The 21656-nt window shown below is 41.7% G+C and overlaps 1 protein-coding gene and 1 long non-coding RNA gene across 13 annotated transcripts in view; one reads left to right on the plus strand and one right to left on the minus strand.

Moving 5' to 3' along the window:
* The window catches only part of LOC123987421, a 55496-nt gene extending 35160 nt beyond the window's left edge, over window positions 1-20336 (minus strand). Inside the window, exons 1-2 of one of the 2 annotated variants that reach the window (XR_006829128.1) lie at window positions 20232-20336; window positions 16383-16504 (exon numbers count right to left, since the gene is read on the minus strand). This is a non-coding gene — a long non-coding RNA (uncharacterized LOC123987421). Of the gene's footprint in view, window positions 1-16382; window positions 16505-19770; window positions 19859-20231 lie in introns of those variants that run through there. The other variant, XR_006829127.1, reaches the window with a different exon arrangement.
* Window positions 1-21656, plus strand: part of celf4 (CUGBP, Elav-like family member 4) — an 84475-nt gene that overhangs the window by 41829 nt on the left and 20990 nt on the right. The window lies entirely within an intron of this gene.

Consider the following 21656-nt stretch of genomic DNA (forward strand, 5'->3'; position numbering starts at 1 on the left):
CTCAAAGACAGCTTGCTTTTTGCCTCCCTCTGAGCGAATAATGTTTTTCTATACTTTAAGTGTGGGCTTGCACAGATGGCGCTCTGTTCCTCATCCCCTCAGCCTTACTGCCTCTGCTCATACCACACAGTTGTTCTTCTATTTATTTCAACTACACACATAAGGATTTTTACCTGGAAACAGCTACCCACCCTGACTATTGTAAAATGCTGCAAATGCAGTTTAAAACTGTAACGACTGTGCAGTGCACCATACCAATATTTAACCCTCCATTTGAGCTACAATGAAGGAGGATGGGTAACATAGATCATTCACAGATGTACAGTTTATTCTTATTCCGGATGTCTTAAATGTGCTTAGTGAGCAATTGGGATAACAGAATTGATGATGGGGGACCAAATGCTTTCTTAATTGAATAATCCTCATCTTACTCATCGTAATCAGTCACATCAAGTAAACGTAGGTCTGAGCACGGTACCACCTTGTGCTTCCCAGATTTTGTTATTCTCTCTTTGGAATTTCAGGCAGACCTTTGATATACAAATCCTTATGTTGCGAGCTGTGTGCAGGCAGTCGTACTGGTGAATCAATAGTAATTTAACAGTGAGTTATAGCAGGTTTGTGCATATACTGGACAGCGTGCGCACAGTATGATTCTGATGTGTTTACTCAATGAGTGCTGAGTCAACAATAATGACACAGCATTTTTATTCTTTCTTGTTCTCCCCTCCCTGTCTTCCCCTATTCCTCTTTGGGATTTCTCTGTTATTTTTCTTCTCTTGATCTCATTACATCATGACTTAAGGGCTGTATTCATTAAAGTTTAAAAGTACAATGCACTCCAAAGCCACTTGCGGTGAATAACGCAGACCCTGTTAGTCTGTCTGAAGCTCGCTCTCCATCGCTGTGTCTTCACTCCTTCCTGTCTTTTTGTTTTTCTGTGCAATGCTAAGGACCTGGGAGAGCCAGTTTCTTGCATTTGCTCTGCCTCTCGCTCAAAAATGAGGCGGACCGCTGAGAAACTCTGCCGACACTCGTAGCGGCATGCAAGCTGCAGTGCTGTCAACAGAGCCCAAATGTTGACACTGGCAGTTGACTCTTCACGACAAAGCTCCCGTTTTTTAATTCAACTTTAGGAAGGTTGTTTTCATTGTTCTTTGTAAGCTGTACTGAAACTGTCTTTTTCTAAATGTAAATGTACACCTCTTTGATTGTTGTTTTCTATTTTTATACCTTGGGCCTTTGCAAAGAATCATTTCACCCCTCAAACAACAGAACTTGATTTATCAACTGTTGTTCGTTTTAGAAGTTACATAACATGGCCCTGGGAGCAAAAAGATGGAATACAGATCTTTTTTAATGGAGGCTGACAGAGTATCCGGCTGTGTGCGGTCACAACTGGTGATCTAGCTTAGTGTGACAATTTTATTTGTTTTCCTCTGCTTTCCTGCATTGCCATACATTTGGAGAAGTATATTATAATGCCTATTTTCTGTCAAGAAAACTATACAAGTCTTATTTGACTTTTCTGTGATTTTCTAAAATCATTTTCTTAAGACACAAACATATCAATTTCCTGTCACAGGGAGAGGTATGTCTTAGTAAGCATCAACCGCCTGGCAAATGATGTTCACCTCATTAAATCCAGAGGCTATTTGGCCTGTATGTTTTTTTTTTTATTTCTCTTCCAACTCTTTCAGTCGGTCTTAAAACTGCAGACAAAGTTGAGTCCAATTACGTGGCATCAACTGTCAGCATTTGGAGAACAGATAGACACACATGTATCTAGTTATTAATTATTGGGTGTCATCTTTGGGGAACACAAAATGCATGTGGTGATGAATTATTGATAGATCCTGGAGATAACAGTTGTGCTCTAATTGCATGTCATCATTACCAGGTTGAAACCAGTCTCCATGTCCCCTTAATGTGATTACACATTCATAATTGTGCTGTTAGTAGCCTGGTTTAGTATTCACAACAGCAAAGCCCAGTAATTGGCGTGGGTCTGCAGGATGTTGTCACTCATTCTCTTTATTAGGGATGTGCAAGGTATGGTTTGGCTTTATATTTTATGGTTTTACTTGTCAATATGTGGCTGTGGTCTTGCTCTTTGCTGTGGGAGCTGAATACTTATTATTTGTGAAGGAAACAGATTTTGAATCATGAACACAAACATTTTAATTACCAAAATTTGGGGGGTGTAAGATCAGAAAAAGCTTCTATGTGTCATTTGTATTTTGTCATCAAACTTGTGTGTGCTACAGGCCTCACTTGACGTGGCACTCTGTGACGTGACCGTAATGCTCTTTAGAGTAGTAAAACCATCAATATGTTTCTTTCTTGGTTAAACACTCTCATATTGTGGGGTGCAGGCTGGCTCTAAGAGAGATTCAACATCAACATTGTACCTATGGTGCTAGCAAGGCTTTAGATTATAGTCTTGTTTTCTTCACACTTGCTGTTTTGAAATGAGGATGCAGATATAATATTTCTAGGCGTCATTTTTACTACTTTGGTTTCTCTGCAGCTGCTACTCCACAGTGTCATCAGAGCCTCTTTGCTATTATTTTCATATATTATTGTAATCCCATTTCCGTCGCTCTTTCCCAGTCTTTAATTCCTTTTTGTCTCCATCAGACCTCACTCATTTTTTCTACAGAAGATTTCCTCATCCTTAGCTCTCTTACCTCGCTCCACACCCCCTCCAGCTCTCTCTATCTGGCTCACTAACCACCCACCCTTCCACCCTCCTCGCCATGTCTCCACCACCTTTCCCCTCACCCTCCCCACCTCCCCCCTCTCTCACACTCCATCACCAGCTTCTTATCTGCCTCTCTCTCTGCATTTGCATCACCCTCACTTTTCCCTCTCCCTTCCTCTAACTCTTTGCCAACATGAATTCACTTTCTCCCCCCTCTCTCTCTCAGTCTTACTCTCTCTGTCTCCACTCTGTGTGGTTCTCTCTCTCTCTGCGTCCCTCCGAGGCATGTTTAATTAAGCGTAGGGCTACGTGTCAGAGAGAGAGGGAGAGCAGAGGAGAGAACTAATGCTATCTGGAGCACCAGGCTAGACTAGGCAGGGTCTCCTCCTCCTTTCCTGCTCCTCTCCTCCTATTTTGTCTTCTCCTCCTCAGCCTCCCCCTCTCCCTTTGGCCTGGGCCAACCGTAATTACCCTGCTCATTAGCGGAGGGAAGAGGTAGGGGGGAGAGGTGGAACCAACAGGGGAGTAAAAGAGGACAAGAGGATAGGAACAAAGGAGCAGGGGAGGACAGGTGAGAAGGTAGAAGGAACACATATGGATGAGAAATGGACAAGCAGGATAGTCTCAGTGAGAGGATGAAAACTTTGAGTGCCTTTTAGAGTATGTAGTAGCCTGATTAGATTAGATTGAGCAGCATTGACTCTTCTAGACAAAAATGTACTTTTAGACATGTTTGTGTGCATGATGGGTACCCCTCATGTCACGTGTTCCTTGCATCATTAGGAGTTAATGCTATGTGTCTGCAGGATATAATAAAGCACATTAACGGTGGGGGCGTCCTGACATCATGTCCTGATTAACCTTAGACAGTTTTTCTGGGGTTTACTTGTGTCCATGTTCTAATTGGTATTCACTTGCTAGAACTTTGTTAAAACCTTTATGGTTTTAACAAAGTTAAACAACAATTACTTTGTGAGCATTCAAAAAAAATACAGCTTCCAGTAGCTACTAAGATTTACCAGCTCATAATCCTCCTTAGGTCATCATAACTTCATCACCATCATGTTATGCTAAATTATCACACGCCTTGCCAAAGCCTGCATGTGTTATAGAGCAGAGTCCTGGCTGTTGTCAGGTGTGCTGACGCACAGACCTTACAAGCTTACTGTCTTGTTTGTCCAGGCAAGGTTCCAAGAGAGCAGGTTCATCTGGCCCACATGTTGGGAGCTCTTTGGCTGTTTGGCCTCCTGTGTGCAGATTGGCTCGGATTACAGGATTACTTTTTTGCTTCCTTTTCAGTAAAATTACTAAGCGCTGGAGAAGTCTATTTTAGAGGTGTGTTGTTTGAGCACACCTTTGGAAAGAAGACCTCAAAAATTCCCCTACGTTGGGGCTTTTGAGTTAGCGGGCTCCTTTGATTAACTTTTGTTTGTCATTGAGGGACCATGATAGAGAAAGAAATGTCAAATTTATAATATATGTCAAAATGTGTTCAAAGTCTTGTAATGCGTCTTTTATCTTGGAGAAAGAACACTGCTCCTCTTTTCTCCTCTGCTTCCCTTTCTCTCTTTATTTCTCATTTATTACCATGCATGTATCATCTCATGTCAACCTCATCTCCCGGTGCACCTTTCTTTCTATGTTTTGCTCTCTCCCGTGAGTGCTTTCCTCCTGCTCCCCTTTCTGTCACTTTGCTCTATACCCTATGCAGTTTTCGTAGTCTTTATTATAATACCCTGGTTCAAATTAGTCTCATAATAATGGCAAGTGAAATAACATTCAGCTCTTGTCAACTCAAAATCCTCTGCAGAGACAACACAGAGTTTATTTCATTCCTCTCGTGCAAAATATTTTTAACTCCCAGAAGCTGTACTTTAGTTGACCTCGTTGTTGTGGAGGAATGTTTTGAGCAACAGGGGTTTTCTTTCAAAGAAATGGTATCCATATGTAGGGAACTTTTTTCTCTCAGTTCCAGCAAATTTGTGAATTCTCACTAATTCAGCCCGCATTGTCTTGCATTTAAAACCAGCAATTCAATAAGAAGTGCTTGCACAGTTAAAAAACCCTGATATTTTCAGGGAAGAAGAGCTCTTCTAAACAAAATAAATATCTAAATATCATGAACCGGGCAATTGCTGTATGTATCTGCAGTCTGGAGACTTCAAAATAGGAAACCTCCTTATCAAAAAAGTATACTTACTTCATGTCCCCCATTTGTTTTGTAGTTATAAAATGATCAGACACTGTGTTCATTTATTATTGTATTCCAATAAAAGTATGTCTACCTAAATGAAACCCTCCAGAGGTACATCTGCAACAATATTAAATACAGTTATATACAATATATAACACGATATTTGATGGACATTTCAAATTCAGACCAGGACACACAGCAGACCCTATAGACATTGTGCACCAAAAGTGCAAAAAGCTTGTTTTAACTAGGATAGAATTTGCCTGTCAGCAGGCTACAGCCACAGATCTTTACGGCCCTAGAAGCCCCAGGTGTGTGTCAATTAGCTGCACCTAATTTGATGAACTGAAAATTGTTATATGAATTTGCAACATCAAGGTACAAGGACTAAAGTGGTTCCAGCACTGTTAGCTAATCTTGTGGCCCTGTGTTGTAGAGGGACCCCGTGCCAAAACGTGGTGTTACTTGACTTTTGTTATTGTAGTTAATATTGTGCTCACACAGTGCACATTTCTAAATAAATTGTCCATAATCTAATTGACTCACAGAAAACCTTGGGTCAGATTGTATTATTCCAGCACATGAGTACTGGTTGGTCCCTGAGTGTCTGGCCAAATAATTAAGCTACCTCGTATACTGTGGTTTGCAGAGTAAACACTGGAGATGACAGGGTTCATCCACACCTCATAGCAGGCATGAGGGAAAGTAGGTGCACAATCTAAAAGTTGCGGTTCAACTCAGGTAGTTGCTGTTCCATGACGCACATTTGTCCCTGGCCCATGGACCTCTGTGATATGTCCCTCTTTGTGCCCACATGTCCACAATCACACTTATCATATCTTTTCTCATTATTTCTGTGAACCTGTCCTAAATGTATATGCATAAAGAAGAAGACAGAGAGGTACATTTTGCTAATTACATGCAAGGTGGGCTTCAGATGACAAGCAAACTACTCTTCCATGCCAGTGAGCTTGTTTGATAAATAACATGCATGTCTCCAGGCACAGAATACATTACACAAGGCCTAAGTTAATCTGTCCCTCTGTCTGTTGATCAGTCCAGAATGGTGATTGCTGGCTTTTGACTGATGAGTTAAACTTTAGTTGTCTGAACCTGCCAGAGATTTGTTTCAAAGCAATGGATAACACTGCATTAATGTGTTGAAATAGGCTTTGTGCGAGAGAAGTGAGTTTCTGGGAAGTTTTTCTGGTCCCTTGTGCGCTTCAATAGTTCAATATAATTTGTTTGTTTAATATTATCCAAGAAGGCTATTCATGCATTCACATATAAAACTTTCATGTTAGTGTTGAAGGAATGAAGAAAAACATTACTCTTAACACTATTTATTATATTATTTATATTTATTATTTCCACTTTGGTAATGCTAGTTGTTTTTTTCTGGATGCTTAACTAAAGCTAAATAGCTCATAAATTAGACGACACCCCCACCTAATGATTTATTGTCATCATAATTACTTTTATTCTGTCACATGACATGAATGTGAACTGAAATACTGGAGCTTGGATGAGAAATTGCAGGAAAGTTTCTCCAGAAGGGAGTATTTCCCAGCTCTTTGATTTTATCGAGAGATGGGAAGAACATAAATCTCCTGCACACTTACTTAAGCAGAGAAAATGTAATCGACAGTTTTTGATGTGTAACAAAAAGGTAATATAGAGTAGAAGTAATACAAAGCAGCGTTGTAACATTGTCATATTTGAGACATATATGTATAATCCACTGTCCTGCAACTGTACTATAATTAATAGGATTACACCAGTACTTGTATCACAGAGCTCCGTGCTATTAACCTTTCCTCTCCAGGTTTCCTTTAATAAGGGCAAAGTGGGCGTCCCTCAGTAAAGACAAGCCAGTGTTGCAGTGTTTTCAGCCATTGTGTTTTTAATTAGAGGAATTTGGCCACCGTCGACATCATCAGATCCTCTCATTTGTAATCTGAGTGAGTTGGCTGGGGTTGACGAGCTGACGTCCAAGACTCAATTGGACTCTTTAACCCCTCTGAGTAGACAGATTTTGTTCGACTCACTGTCTCAGGGACACGCTATGCTGCAGGAATCATGTTTCAAAGTGCATGAAACCAGGCAGATCTTACAAAACACCATTATGCTACAAAACAAAATATATGTACATACAGTCAGTATTATTTAGGTGTTCAGGAGCAAATCTTTGTGATTTAAATACAATGTCTACGATGCCAAATTTAAAGGGTTTTCCATGCACAAAAAGTGAGGAGGATTACATGGAGGAGTCACAACTTAGCCTATATAGACTGTTTTGTAAAGTTTAATCAACAGATCACTCAGGAAATGTTCCAGTCACTGGGTTTGTACTAAAGATAAAATGACAGATCTTGCTGTGCGCTTTGTAACAGTCATATATCTAGTCTCTTCCAGCACTTCACATGGCAGGGGGTCAGTCAGTGCCGCAGGGGGGCCGCAGCATTCTGTGCCTGGGCGTGCCATCTCAGGCGGGTGGCAGGCTTTCACCACATGTACCACATCTACTTTATTAGATTAGATTCTGGCCCTCCTCGGGTTTGTAATTGCATTTGCCTGATGCTGTGTATTTAAGAATAGAAAGGCCTCGGCCCCTGTGGCCCTCCAGTACCTGATATCTCAGCTGCCTCCAGGGGGAGCAGACCAGCACCAGCCCCGGGATAAGAAGTCACCATGACAACTAGGAGGCAACTGGTGAGGGGAAAATGGAAAGACCTACTGTAGTCCTCCTTTCTCTTGCTATGACTTTGCACTTTCTTTCCAAGTGGATTTCTTCTTTGTTATTCACTGTTTCATCACGTGAGGAAATTCACTTTCGTTCATCTCTTTGCATCCCTTGTTCTTGTTCTGAGAGGGACAAAAAAAAATGAAAAGCAAATTTTCTTTGTGCTGGGTCTCCCTGGGAGCGGGAAATGAAGGGCTGTCGAATGGGGACTCGTATTTCATCCTGTCCATAATTTATGGAGAGACCAGGTTTAGGAAGGGACGTTGCGCTAACATGGAGGATGCTTGTCATAAGCATCCCCCATGAGTCATAAGCAACTGGAGGGGGTACAAATCAATGGTGACACATGTTTCTGTTAGCTACACGGTGCACTTGATGCCTTTTTCCTATCTTAAGCATTTGCAGATAAGCTCCCATTAAGTGTCATTATGTGTTAGTGATACTTTGTGGCAATGTTTAGCTGTCTGTTTGAGGCTACTCAGCTGGGCTAGTTAGGGTTTCCTGCTAGCATGCTAACGGCCAATGTGACTAAGCAGATCTTGAAAAAGTGCTATTATGCAGGGTTGGAACTTGACCTCATCCAGCCTGCTCTGCTTTAGTGAGACAGCAAGCTTTACTGTATATAGCGTGGGACAGTGACATTCTTCTGAACTGGGAGTTGCACCAGCCTGGGGTAGTATATCATAAACCACAACCTCTCTGCTAATCACAAATTACAGCCAGCCTCTCCTCTAGCCCTGATCCAGCTCTCTCCGCAGGGAAGCCAGGGCCAAGGAGAAGAATACTAGCTCCTGCCAAGTCCCCACCACTCCCGCACTACAAGGTGCTTATAAATCGGCATCCTCGAAGATGGGTCAAGGTTTTGATTTGGTCGTGACCTTAGTTCATAAATCTGAAAGATGTAGGGGCCTTGGTTAAAAGGCTGCTGTATCAACTCTCAGATGGGACACCCCTCCCTAGCCTTCTGTCTCTTTCTATCCATCGCTGACTCTCTCTCCTCCTCCATCTATCCCAACCTCACGTGCCTTTTTCAGTCCCTGCTGCAGCCTCAACTCCCCGGAGCCTCTATAACAGGCAGAGAGAGAGAGAACGAGAGGGAGAGAGAGATGGCAAGGGGGTGAAACAGGCAATCAATAAATCAATATGTTTTGCGCCACTAAGCTAGGGTAAGCTCACTCTCTCAAAGCTGCGCGTGCATGTAGGCACACACACATATATACTCACTTACCATCCCGGCAAATTTCTTTCAACACACATACACAAACAAACAAATGAAGGCCCAGGACACAATGTCCCTTGCCAAAAGACATTTTGTTGTTTTAGGGACTTTCTTTTTTTCTCATTCTATTTCCTGTTTTGGATCATTAAGTCATTGATTTTTGTTTCAACGGGTAAGTGGTGGTGGGGACCCCCTGGGAGCCAGCTGAAAACCTCAACAGAGTGGCTCCAGCAGGAGTTTCTCTAGTTGTGACAGGCTGCTCCCAAGGGCCACTGGGCCCTCTTAACTCTGTAGGGGAGAAACTATCGCCTGAAATCAGTCATTCTGCCTCAGCATTCGCAGGCACTCCTCCATAAGAGTATTCACTTGGATATCTATAGATTTCTTCTTGCTAAATGTCTTTGCAACCACTAGAAGAACAAACTTGTGCATTTAGTTATGGATTTGGATTCTGGTCCTTGCAGAAATTCTTGGAAGTGTACAAATGGTCAGTTCTCTTCATGGATTTTAAAGGATGTAAAAAGTTCGCTGGAACATCTGCTTTCCTATCACTATGTCCAATATTTTTAGGTGCGTGGGGGCGGTGAGGGTAGAGGAGAGAGTTGCAGAGATACGGTGAAACACAGTAGCAACCCTGGCAGACCAAGTATAGTTGGCCAACGGCCAGCAAGATATTACAGTCAGATATATAGTAACACAGATGGATGCACTCAGCCTAAAGAGGCTGACATATTGGCCAGCGCTGTCATAAGAATGACATAATACCTATCCTGACAGGTAATGAAAATAAAGGCCGCTCCACCGCAGAGTTGCATAAGCGGTTTAACTTTAGCTCATACAACGTAAAACATTACCACTGACATATGGGATATCCCGAGGGAAGTTTTCAGAGTGGTTGGATGTTAAAGGTGGCGGTCTGACAATTGCGAGTGGTCTCCTAACATGCTGTAGATGTAACTCTTGATTTCATCACTCACAACCAAAGCATCCAATGGGTTCTGCTGGGTGGCTCCTTGATATAGAGTTATTTTTCTGCATTTCATTAAAATGCATCTCAGAGGTCCGCGCTGAACCTGCCTGTTCTCTCCCTGTTCTCTCCCTCAAAAAATGCAAGCATACGTATCCAGCCATACAATTGTCTATCTCAGAAAAGCACAAACCTATTCAAATATGTGGAAAGTTGTAACAATGCGTGCATTTTTCCAAAATTGTCTCATTTTACAAGTAATTACTGGTCATATCAGGGGTGTGAGCTACCGGCAGTTTAGTTTTTTTAAACACAACAACTTTTTTTTTAAAACACCCCATTTTTTATATTTCTGCATACAGTATGTGGTTGTATTTGAATTTAAAGCCATATTGGATTTATAGGGTGGTGTCATAATAGCAAAATGCATCCCTGGGGTGTTTGGATCTCCTTTTCCAGAGTACCTTGGGTGCATTTTCACAGGCATTTAAATGTGTTTAAGCTCAGTCTGGACAAAAAACAGGTTCATTTGAGTCATTTATTGCCAGATGTAAAGGGGGTCTGTTTAAAAAGATACGATATGTATGAAAAACTGCTGTGTTTTGGCACCATTCCTGCAAAGTACATCAAAGCAGAGGATGGGAATCAATACCAAGGGAGCATGACATGTTAGCAGAAGCTCCTGCCATGTAGTGGGGAAATTAACTGAGTGATGAGGAACCATGTGGCATACAGACATTTTAAAGTGAGACTATGCAGTTTTGTCAGAAATTGGTAAGGGCTGTCTGTCTATTTCAAATTAAATAGAACAAAGGGAAATGGACGTTTCAAATGCAGTTTGAATGGTAAAAATCCATTCAGCTACTGTGGAGATATGTCTAAAGTCGAGAAAGCGCTCTTGTCCCCAAATTAGAGCGCATAGGTTTCAAGTATAGCTATAGCTTATAGCCTTTGCCATACGCTGTAGGTGGGTGATTTCAACATGTTGACCCAGAAAAACATACAGTGGACATTTGACCTAAGGAAAAAAAAAATTTGGACGACCTTTGAGAGGTCTCCTTAATGTGTCATATTAAGAGGATATTGAGCTGGGTAACATGAGGAGAACAGAACATTGATATTCTCCCATTTTGAGAGACGAAAAAAGTACAACTGTATCAAAAGCAAGTAAGAGTAATACATTTATTAGACTAATTCTGCAATATCAGCTGTAAAGCCAAATCTATCTAAAACAGACTTATTCATAGTCTTCCTTCAAAGCCTCCTTGTTACATGTCTACTCACAAAGACCACTTTGACCCCTCAGTTTGACTTAGTGACGAGTGAAAGTAAGACAGTAAACACCAAAATAAACCTGACTACGGCTAAATAAAGGAATGTAAACTCTTCTTCTGACAAGGTTATCCTGCCATTACCTTCTTCCCCTTCTTCATTCAGGTCTCCCCTCCTCTTCCTGCCCCAGTCTCCCTTCGTTCGAAAAGACAGGAAGCTGAAGATACTTTACAGGTTCAATTTGAAGGAACTTTTCCTCCATTAATAATGAAATCGTATTTCCCTCTCCTCCCCTCTTTCTCACTTCCCCTGGCTCTGTATCTGCTACTTAAAACTCTCTTCTCACACACTCAACTCTCTTTTTCTTATCCTTAGCTCAACCCTTTAGTTTTGCAAGGGGAAAGAAACAGAAGGGTCTGAGAAATGAAACAGATGCAAATGAAAGACAGTGAAAGAAACAGAGAGAGAAAGAAACCATAATGGAGAGTTAGAAAAAAAAATATAAAGAAAAAACATTTAATAAAAGGTTAATTTATTTTTCAGTGCTACATTCACTTTCATGGTCGCCAATTTAAATGTCTTCCTTTTCAGTCTTCTCTTGGTTTTGTTTGTATGCGGATGTGCAGAGGGAGCTGGCTTCTGGCATTATTACAGGCCACTGAATAACTAAAGCCATCAGTGTGAATTTAGGAATGAATGAGAGTAATAAAAAACAAAGATGAGATAGATCGACATTTTGACCAGTGTGTCCTTGACGCTTGACAAAGACGAAATTCTCTTTATGCCCTGAGTGTATTTTGCTGTTGACATAGTGCGCGCGCATTCCTGCTGTGTGAGTATAGGCTGACTGGTACAGTACAAGCAAACATCAGTGCTCACATGTGCATATGTGTATCCTGCATTCAATCACATGCATGTGCATATTTTTGACTCTTAAGTGTGTGGGAGTGAGAGAACATTCACATCGCCCACCTGGGCTCTAGCTGGGAGCAAATGGAGCTGTCTTACTGAAAAACTCCCTGTTGTTTCTTTGGCGGAGCCTAACAGGCAGATTTGACTGTATCACTCCTTTCTTGCTCCTCCTCCTCCTCCTCCACACTTCCTCCTCTCTTCTCTCCACGATGTTCTCTGTTTCGCCGTTCCTGACACTCATCTCTTTCTTTCTTCTTCTTCTCTTCCTGCCTTTTCTATATTTAATCAGTCAGAGAGTGTGGAATTAGTGATTATTTGATGAAAATATGCAGGCAAGAGAAGAGAGTGTGCATGTGTGTGTGTATGGGCGCGCGCGTGTGTGTGTGCGCGCATGAGTGTGGAGGAAAGAGAAGCTGATCTCTCATCTGTCTAGATCCTGTCATACAGTCATTTCAGGGCAGAGCTGAGTTTGGAGAGAGCAGAGGAGTATTGGGGTTATGTATTGCATAAAAGACCTCGCAGGGTTTTAGTTAGGAAGTACAGACATACACCCATGCATGGTGGTAGAGGTACTCAGATCTTCTACTTAAGTAAAAGTAGCAATACTACAGTACTGTGTAAAAATAAAGTAAAAGTAAACTTAAAGTATCAAAAATAAAAGCACTCTTTATGTTGAATGGCCCATTTCACTCAAATGTGGAGACATGAGCCGCCCTGCCCGGCCCCAGACTGGCTTCGTTCCATGACAGCTCACTTCCTGCGTTTCCTTCCTCAATATTCCAGAGTTCCTGAAAAGGAACGCAACCTGGACATGGACTCCTGCTTGCCCTGAATAGAAGTACTCAGTGGGTGAGCAGGAGCCACTGGTCCGTGTCTGAGCATTTGAGGTGTGGCAAACTAGTATAGATGGCACTTTACACTGCAGACGAACCACCAGGCATTCACAGACCTGCTTGCTACAACTGGGTTGGGACACAAACCACTGAGGATCCAGTGAGACCCCAGCCTTTTTGAGGATCATGAGTTGTAGCTTCCCCTGGATTGGCTACGGCCTCCTGCAGTTGTCGCACAAGTGGCATCACCGCAACAGAGTGGCAAGGTCACAGACCGTCAACGTCGAATGAAACAGCTATCTGACAAGAGACCACTCTACTACTACCACATTACTTTGTGGTGCTGGACCAGGTCCATGTTCACCGACCCAGCCGGAACCAGCAGGTCACATTTAGCATTGTGAACGAGTTCAGTGTGCATAAAGGGCCAAAACGGAGAGAAAACGGGTTTTCAAGTTTGTCATTTGTTGTTTCTGGAGCTTCTCACTGGCTCTGTTTTTATCTTTCATTTCTATTTTTTATTGTTTTTATTTTCCTGTGTCCCTCCGTGCCATTTTCCAATACAAGGGCAGGCTTTTGTGAGTGACAGCTCATTACAACACCATCTCCTCACCCCCTAACCTTGTAAGACAGAAAACAAAAGTTTGTTTATGTGGAAGCGTGTGGACACGCATTTTAGTGTGTATTTTAGTGCGTATTTGAACATAAGAGTGGTTGCATTACCTCAGTGAGTGCATTCATGGTGTGTCTATATTTACATTTGCATATGCTGTAAGGTATCTTTCATATGCACAGGGCTTTCAAGTCAGCTCTCACTCTCTTCTTCTCATACACACACACACACACACAGTCCAGCGATATGCAGCTCATGAATACTCAATTATTTGGAACCCACTCATCATCTCTGTACCTCAGTGGTGGCTGGAGAAGAGGACAAAAGTTGTGGGGAGATGGAAGTTAAAGGAATGTGCCCGGTTCAGAATATGACAGTTTTTGAACTTGCCATTTTTTTTCTTTTTTTTTTTTTAATACATTAGATAAGTGAAAAGCAAAAACCCAGTGATGGCACGCCAGTACCAGCCATGATTTATGTTCACCTCTGGAAAGAGAAAAGTAGAATTTATGGCTTTCTCGTCTGGCCTAATCTTCACTCTATGCTGCAAAGCCCATGCAATGCAGTCAGCTTAGAGGGGGAGGGAGAGAGAGGCTGAAAATTGTCCCTCTCTCTAGTTAGCGTTTTTTTTCTTTCTCTTCCTCTCACTTACTAACCAACTCTATCACATTTTGTCCTTGTCATTTTTCCCCTTCCTCCTGCAAGCGTACATACACAGCAGCGCCCGTACATACACACACACAGTGCACACAGTGATGGTTTGAACACTTCTAATCTCACACATGCAGGTGCACTATGCACACAGACGCACCCTCGCACATAAACATGGAGCTGCTCAGCCCCTCAGCAACACCTTCACTTCTCTCGCACCTATCCTCTCACACGTTCTCATTCGCCGTGTCTTCTCCTCTTTCTTTCTCTCACTGCCTGGCTCCGCACCTCCGCCCTCAACCGCCTCCACATATAGATCCTTTCTTTTTATAGTCAAAGCTATAGTCCCCATGGCAACATCAGAGTTGTTGATTGCCAAGGTGCTGTACGTCTAATTATGTAACTATCGCAAGGGGTTGTGTTGTATGTGTGCGTGCTCTGTAGCCTATTTGTTTCTCACCCCAGCTCTGTCCTCTATTAGCTGTGATGGATCAAGCTGTGGTGTGATAATCGATCTGTGTTCAGGGCTTACAAAAGACTTTCAGTCAGATGTGATCACAAAATTATACATTTGTACATGCACAAAATGGAATATTTGACATCTTTAATGTATCTGTGAGTAAGAGAGCAATTGTGCATGCAACTGTGTGTGTGTATGCATGCGTGTGGATCATATTTGCAAATTAGTCTTTAGTGTGTGAGGATTTAATGTATGTACAAGTGCAGGTCACAGGCGTGTGAAGCTCTAACAGGTTTTGACAGGGTAAAATCATTTGGGGGTGCAGATGATGTGCTTTTTCTATCCAGTTACGGTGTGACAACAGAATTCTCAACCGTCAACTCCTATTAAAGTGTTCGCAAGAAGCATAAACCCTCTCTCCTCTCATCCCCTGTCGATTGCTATCCAGGTAGAGCACTGAAAAGATGGAGGGAAATGGGGGTGCACTGTTTTATGCATTAACTGTGGAAAATATATTTTTCACACACACACTTATTTAGTGTATTCAACAACAAATTCATGCAGAAGAAGAGGAGGAAGGAGAACGAGGGAAAATAATAAGACGTGGAACTAGAATAGAAATGAAAACAGAAAGAGAAACTACATTTGCATTTTAACCTCTCATTCAAAACTGCTCGACAGCCGTCCCACCACTGCGAGCGTTCAGGCTGCTTGCCAGTGAAAGAAGGAGAAAACAGGAGGAGATAAAGAAGAGGTGGGCTGGTGTGAAATGGATCAAACAATGGATGTGAGAAAAGCATTGCTGTTCTCAACCAACTGCAGGCAAAAGAGAAAAGAACCGGAGGAGGTGTGGGGGTGTGTGATAACTCGCAGCTTTTAAAATGTTTGTGTTTTGTAACTAGTTTTTTGACAACGGGTCTTCACAAAGTTGGAGAAAGTGTTTTCAGAGCCAGTTTGTGTGCAACAGAAATTTAATCAGGGAGCAGAAGAGAATAAATTGAGGCTATTTTGTAACACATACTGTTCCCAAGGTCAGGAATCAACTACCTCGCTCTTGGATGAATCTGATTTGAATATGTGTGTGTGTGTCCTGTGTGTATGCCTGTCTATCATTCTCTCTTTTTACGTCCTGTGTATGCTTCAGCGGCGTGTAAAAGCCATGTTGATGAAGGAATCAGCGATGATCAGAGGGCTGGACAGAGAGGCTTGCCTCCTTTTGTGATCTCTGTGTGTTTCCCTTTCATCTCCCTTTGTGGAGACGTGGTGAGCTCGGTAGACACTACTGGGACGGCAGCACCACGGAGCAAGCAGCAGCATACCGAAACAGGCCCGACAAAGATGGTGACTGCATTTTGCATTCACACTGTTGCTCTGAGAGGGATTTCAGGGTTAGGATAGGGAATGTGTTTCATATCGAATTGCTTTAGCATATTTGTGGGGTATGAGGTAATTTATAACGCTTGTTCTTCTGTTTCAAATAGATCAGATGCTAGTATTATGTCTATTTAATATTCCGCATCAAACCCATTTTTGCAGCAAAATTAGAGCGTAAAGTCCTTTGTACCCATGTTATTGTTCAGAGCAAGTTTGGTGCAGTGCTTCATCATCTTGCTACATTTATATATATATATAAGGAAATACTGATAAATGAGGGTCAATGTTTAATTTCCCATAATGCACACTGCAGCCATGTTGTTGTTCCACTAACCACTTCAGTGCTGCGGAGTAAAAGCCAAAGAAAGAACAATCTGTCCCAATTCATAATTCATCTGGATGCTTTTCGAAATATATTTATTTTACTCCCATCCACTCACCCTGACTGTAGCATGCCACTCAATCCAAGCCCAAACAACTGGGCCAGGCCGTCCCGTCCCGTCAAAAAAATACTCTTCTCATCCTTGATCTGACGTGAAACAGATCGCCCATCTCCGTTTATCTGTAAAGATAAAAAGGGATAAATGAGAAGAGAATGCAACAAAAAGGAAAGAGACTGGGGTGTTTTGCTTCATAGTCTTCTTCCCCCTCACACACAGACATTAAGCTCTCCGCAATATGTTTCACTTTAACATCAAACGAGAGGTTTGGTGTTTGGCCACGTGTCAGGATGAAGAACTACAAGGGGAGTAAAGAGGAACAATACTCACTGAGATGTATAGACATTAGTGGAGATTAATGGGACTGAACCATTCATCAACTATCAAGCCCTTATCAACACGTCTAAGAGCAACCTGAAAGTTCTGGTCAAACAGAAATGCAGTCTGTGTACTTTAGGGGCAATAGCAGTTGTTGTTTGTTTGCATAATGGTGCATGTCTGTCAGATGCATGAACAGCATGGAGAGTTCGCTGTGAGGAAATGGGCAGGGAATGATAACACCAGTTAGATAGATAGTTAGTATTAATTCTTGAAATAACAACCTTGATGTATTAATTTAATGCAGAATTAACTAGAAGACACTAACATACAATAAAATGTTATAGACAAAGCTTTACAAAGTACATAATGTTTTCCCTTAGCATGCAAAATTTCAAGTTTTTTAAAGGGGAGTTTACACCTATGACAAAGAAATGACGAGAAGGGTTGTATTTACCAGAGTTGTGATTGTTTGAGTTTTAACACATACCTGTCTTCCTTCTTTCATGAATTTCATCTAAATTGATAGTAGTCAATAGGTAAATAACTTTAACAAAAAATACCTGTAGTTTGCAGCCACACAAAGATTTGGCAGTTTTTTCTGTTGGCTAAATGACAGCTAAAATATTCCAGTAGCATCTTCATCTCCAAGCCGAAACTACTTTACTCACTTCATCTGGTTGGAACTTTAGTATTTGCCAATCAAGTTCAAATTCAAGTTCAAGTTTATTTATATAGCACATTTAAAAATAACACTAGTTGACCAAAGTGCTTTCCACAATAGACAACAAATTTACATGACAACAATAGTAGAAAAAGTAAAAAATAAAATAAATGTCACTACTCAACTCTGCTTTAAGGCCAATGAATAAAGATACATCTTTAGCAAGGATTTGAAAGTGTCAGGAGTCGGGGCATTTCTTATTTCAACAGGTAAAGTGTTCCAAAGATTAGGAGCAGCTACTGAGAAGGCTCGGTCACCTTTAGTTTTTAGCCTGGATCTGGGGACATCGGGGAGCATCTGACTGAATGACCTCAGTGCTTTAAGAAGGTGCCAATGGATTTAAAATTTTAAAGACAAGCAATAAAATCTGAAAATCAATCCTAAAGCAGACAGGAAGCCAGTGGAGCAAGGCTAAGACAGGGGTAATGTGCTCACGCTTTTTAGTTCCAGTTAGAAGTCGAGCTGCTGCATTCTGGACCAACTGTATGGATGGAGTGACGACGAGTGATCCACTCCAACACACAAAGAATTACAGTAGTCTAGTCGAGATGTTATAAATGCATGGATTACTCTTTCAATGTCTTTGCGTGGCAGGTAGGGCTTGACTTTGGCCAACAGTCTCAGCTGAAAGAAACTGGTTTTTACTACAGAACTAATCTGTTTTTCAAATTTAAAAGCACTGTCGAAGATCACACCTAGATTCTAGGTAAATGGACGACTATACGTACCTAAAATACCAAGAGCATCTACACAAGCACTTAAATCCCCAAGTCGACTGAACACAACAACCTCAGTCTTCAACCATATTTTAAGATCTCCCAGGCAGTTGAGCAAGGACTGAGTTGCAGCTTTATTATTATCTTTTTACAGGTAAATAGATTTGTATATCGTCTGCAAAGCAATGAAAATGGACCCCAATGGCAGCACGTACAGTGAAAAGAGCATGAGGCCCAATATGGAACCTTTTGTGGTTCAGTCATCACTCCATATAGGACACACCACGTCGACAGCACAAGATAAAATATATTTCAGACATAATAAACAAAAAGTCTGCTCCACTACTTGTCACTAAAATATTCAGGAGGAAAAATACTTTTCGTCATGCATATATTAAGAACTGTAGTTAGAGAAATATATTTTTAACTGCACTTCATGTCCTATTCAGCATCACTGAATAGGTCATGAGCTAGCATGTCATTAACATTGGGTAAATTTAGTAAATTCCCAACCTTTCTATATTCTATACAACTGCTTCTCTCTGTCTGCTGAGTGACTTGTTGGCTGGGAAAACATTTGTTACCAAGATTAGCCTGGGCATTTTGCAAAGAAGATCACGAAGTATGAGGTGAGGCGATGCTATTTGACTGACTGACCTGAATTTCACTCTTGATGAACACATCTTGTGCCATGGGAAAAATAACTTTCCTCCTGACAGGAGCTGTTTCCAGTTCCATTAGTCACATTAAGGCACTTCTCTCTGCAGTCCGCAGTGGAAGGGTGGTGGTGGGGTACGAGCTGCCCTTTTGCTACAGATGTTGTAAAATACTTCTGTGACTCAAGAGGCTGCAAAAGTCAATAAAATGAAATTTTTACATGTACTGTAGGAGCTTAGGTGGAAATGCGGGGGGTTTTCCACGGGCGTGTAATGCTTCCGTGAATTAATCTAAAATCAATACTAAAATAGGTTGTCCTATTTGTGACCACTGGTGAAATGTATTACATGCATGTTAAATGTTTCTAGTTTTTCAGCTACTGAGGTTTTTTTCCCTGCGTACAAGGGCCCATTTTCCCAGAAGCATCTCAGGATTATAACCATATTTGTTCAGCTAATGTTTCCACTGGAATGTTTCCATCCCAAGATGGGTGTTGCGCATGCTAAGATACTTTGGAAAGCAGGTCCAGGTTGAGTGCCAGTGGTTCATTTCACAGTATACACTTAGACGCTGTGGTATTGCTCCTGCAGAGAATCTCAACATCTGGAACTGCTCCCTTTCGGATGCTTGCTTTCATACAGAGTACACTTAAGAACCAGTAAATATATGTATGAACAAGACAGCACAAAGAAATCCAAACACCTCAATATTCAAATGGGACCGAGACAGAATGAAAGTGATTGGAATGTAAAAGAAAAAAGGGCCTTCAGCTGCAGAATGTAAAATAGAGCGAGTTTTGACAATAGTAGAGGAGGAATATTATGAAGGCAGCCTTCCTTGCTTCCCTGGGAGAGTTTCATGGAGTGCTTTCTCACTGTGATAATGAAATGACCTGGCCTGCACTGCTCCACTCTCTCTCTCTCTCTCTCAAAAACACATCTGCTAGACGAGGGTGAAAATGAGAAAATCCTACCTCCTCTCCCGAGTTCCGTAAAGCATACTTTCAATATTCGTTTTCACAGACAATGATGGGAGTGTGAGCGACTGTGTGCTCCTCTGTCCTCGTGAGTGTTGTGAATTGCTGTAGATGTGTGTGCCTGTATTAGATTGTGTGTGGTTTTGGATGCTGGCACTTGAGCAACTTGTAATAAATTATATTTGAAGCACATTTGACATAACAAGGTACTGTACAGAAATTCGGCGGATAGAAATCCCATAGAGTTGTCATCGTGTTTTTGTAACTTCATTTCTGCAGTTTGCACACAGTGAAATCGATACAGTAAGCAGCAAAACTCAGATCAAGGACTTCAATTTTGTCCTATTTCAAGGTAGAATCCAATATAGCAAACTACAGTCCCACACTGTTTTGAGCTAATCTTGTAGGCCTCACTAGACATTCAGGCCGTACTAGACTGATTCAGAAGAATGACTCACCAGTTTGGTACAGCACAGACTGCATGCAGACCATGTATTCCCTCAGCTTCTAGTTAGCAGGGAATCTATGGCAGCACTGAGGCAGAGCGCTGTCATTGAGTTACATAATCAACAGAGGAGTGTAGCAAGAATGTGTGTGCGGGTGTGTGTGTGCCCATGCATTCATGTAGCTGCAGTTCTTTTTGAGCTGTCGATCATGTGGTACACCAAGGCCACTCTAACACAAGGCTGCTGAGGTGGACTTTCAGCAACAATGGAGCTTAGCCTGTGTGTGTGTGTGTGTGTGTGTGTGTGTGTGTGTGTGTGTGTGTGTGCGCGTGTGTGTGTGTATGTGTGCACTCGCTGGTGTTTTAAAAGGCACATGCGTAGATAAATAGGCGGTCGCATTTACAAGGCTGAGGAGAAGAAGCACGCTACATGCGAGGTATTAGGCGTGCATGCTGAGAGGATGAGCCAATTCACAGCACATGTTGACTCACAAGGACACATTTACATATCTATGTGTGTGCGCGTGGGCTTATTTGTGTCTTGCTGTATGTTTCTGTGCATGCTTGGATGCATAGGCAAATATGTGATTTTGCATACTATGCTAAGTGTGGAATTGTAATTGTGTAAGCTTACACACTCATGCCTTTTTGTGTGTGTACATGTGTTTCTATATGTATGAATGTCTACACCTCAGTGGTTTTTTGTGTAAATGGTATTTTATTTCTCATGCTGGCATTAGGCTATGGAGAGCTTGTTGTTTTGTCTGTGCATTGTGTTGCTTCTGCTGCTCAATGATGCCATCTGGCTTTGGATGACAACACAACCACAGACATCCAAGGGGAGCTATCCGTGCTAGTCAGCGTCTGGTTTTAACAACTGTTTTGGGATCGGTTGTCCAGTGGGCTGGTGCTAACTCACCCCATTATGAGCTGGATGATGAAACTGACCTTGAAACAGTTTATGAGCCCTGGATAATGGGAACCACTGATTGAGAGCCCATCAAACTGCACTCAGCTTTCAGTGACAAAAGAAAATAATAGTTTAACCACTTAACATTATTTTGAACTGTAGCTAAAAATTTATGAGCGGACATTTCTGCATGTTGCTGCTCAACTAGCAAATGACAAATTAAGAGACTTAGTGATTAATCTGTGAAGTTAGTTCATGGAATTCTAGGTGTTAAGAATGGATATCAAAACAAAATAAACAGTTATAGCTTTAATAAAAATTGTGGGGTCAGAAAAGGGGGGAATGTTTTTTTGTTTTTTTATGTGAGCAGGGGAGGGTCTTTTTTTTAGTAAAATATAAAGTAAACCCAAATCTCCAGGTCCCAAAAATCTCAGTGCAGAGTGAAATTAAGACCAGGAAGATTAAACATAACCTCAGAGGGTCAGTACCATCATATACCGTGCAGGTTAAGACTGTAACTTGCATATA

The sequence above is a fragment of the Micropterus dolomieu genome, linkage group LG18 (genome assembly GCF_021292245.1).
Source record: "Micropterus dolomieu isolate WLL.071019.BEF.003 ecotype Adirondacks linkage group LG18, ASM2129224v1, whole genome shotgun sequence".
Classification (NCBI taxonomy): domain Eukaryota; kingdom Metazoa; phylum Chordata; class Actinopteri; order Centrarchiformes; family Centrarchidae; genus Micropterus; species Micropterus dolomieu.